The sequence below is a fragment of the Trichechus manatus genome, unplaced genomic scaffold (assembly GCF_000243295.1).
Source record: "Trichechus manatus latirostris isolate Lorelei unplaced genomic scaffold, TriManLat1.0 scaffold00128, whole genome shotgun sequence".
NCBI lineage: Eukaryota > Metazoa > Chordata > Mammalia > Sirenia > Trichechidae > Trichechus > Trichechus manatus.
The window spans coordinates 1714308-1716339 of record NW_004444064.1 but is presented as its reverse complement, the minus strand read 5'-3'; positions in this window follow the sequence as shown (position 1 = coordinate 1716339).

The following is a 2032-nucleotide window of genomic DNA, read 5'->3' as shown; positions in this document are numbered from 1 at the left end:
CCTGAGTGGGGGGAGCAGGCAGTGAGGTTTCGTCCATCAGCAGACGGACACAGCAGACAATCCCACTTAAGTACAAAGTGAGTCTTCACCACCTCATGACCCTTGTTAATCCAGTGGGGAGCATGTGGGTTCTTTGCGCAGTGAAAGCATTCTGTGAGGTTTTCCCTTAAGCAGGAGGTTGTCAGGGGCCCCTTTAGTGAACTGGATCCTGGCTGAGCTGTGGGGGCAGGTACTTGGAAGGTGACTGGGTTGTGTTCTAACTTTTGATATTCTCACCCTCAGCTGGCACCTCACCTGCTGCCAGCTCCAGTGAGTCTGGGACCAAGCCCTTCTGGACTCAAGAGAAAATTGTCTCTTGTTCCACGTGTCTGGAGGTGTCTGGGGGTGCTCTCCTCCCCTTGCTAAACCGGAAGTCTTTGCCCTTCTCCACCTGCTCCTGTCCCCTACGGTTATAGAGCACTTTTGGAGACAGCTTGTTTCAACCACCATGAGCAAGCCCACGTCTCTCTTTCCTATTCTCTGATTGTGTGATAGCCAGGCCACCTCAGGAATGGGGCTGGGTGCGACTGGGTGGGGACGGAGGCTGGTGGGCTTCAGTCCTGCACACCTCCAGAACACAGGAAGGGAGGAAGGTGCAGATGCAGACCTCATGTGAGGGCCACATGACACTTGAACTTGACAAGGGGACAAGAGTCCCGGGACTGGTGCTGAGGGAGAAGGGAGGGCCAAGAGGCTGCGCAGCACATCATGGGAATCCGCTCACCACAGTGTCAGCCTGATCGGATCAGTCTTGTGGCCTGAATGTTACAAGCTCTGTGGGTTTATTTATATTGAATTTGTAAAAAAAAAAAAAAAAATTGTTTATATTTAGTTTATATTAGCACATACTTAGGTTTTATCATAAAGATAATTCAAGTTAACGTTAGTGATTTATGAGAACTTCTTTAGAAACTGTGCATACATTATTCATTCAAGATATACTGACCTAACACAAGGACACACATCTGCAGCTTTGCAATGTGGTATTAATCAGGATATGCTACACTTTTCTGTGATAAAAAATTACCCCCACCACCACCCCCATGCCCGCCCTGGATTTGGGACAGTTTCTTTGTGAGGGAATTGTCCCTTCCCTGCCTACATCGCAGGGTTGTCATAAGGATCAGTATATGGAAATGTTTTAGAATCTGCAAGGCAAGAGACATACCCCAGTCCATCCATCCATCCATCCATCCATCTTCCAAGTCTTTATTAAGCTCTGTTAGGCCCTTTGGAGCCTTGGTGGTGCAGTGGTTAAGAGCTCGGTTGCTAACCAAAAGATAGGCAGTTCGAATCCACCAGCCGTTCCTTGGAAACCCTATGGGGGCAGTTCTACTCTGTCCTATAGGGTTGCTATGAGTCAGAATCAACTCTACAGCAATGGCTTTTTTTTGTTTTTTGTTATTAAGCCCTTTGCCTTGGTCAGCCCCATTCACGCTCATGAAAGTGATTCACACAGCATCCCTGAAAGTCACATTATCCCTTACTTATAGATTAATAAATGGAGCTTGAAGAGGTTAAGAGGTTTACCCAAGGTCACCCAGCTACCAGGCAGGTGCCTGACTGACCATGTGTTGTGACAGGCATTGGAGTGATGGATGGTGATTTTGGGTTAGCAGGTCCCCTGTGTGTTGAGAAAGGGGTGGGGATGGGCAGGCATCAGCAGGCTTCTTCATTGCCTCTGCAGCCCTTGCTTTCTCCCTAATGTATGAACCTCATTTGAGCTGTTCTGCTCCACTGCACACAGCCCAGAGGGCTGTGAGTGATGTAGGAGGAGCTGTGGACTCTGGGGAGAGCTGGGACCAGCTTTCAGGGAAGGCTTGCCACAGTGCTAGGAGTGCTGCCAGTGTGGCCTGGGAAATGAGTCACATTTTTCAAAAACTAAAATGAAATTTTATTAATTCACTAAAATCAGTGCGTTCTCTGCCATGTAAATTCAGAGCAAAGTAGATAGATGGTGGTGATGGTGGTGGTGGTGATGGTGATCATGATA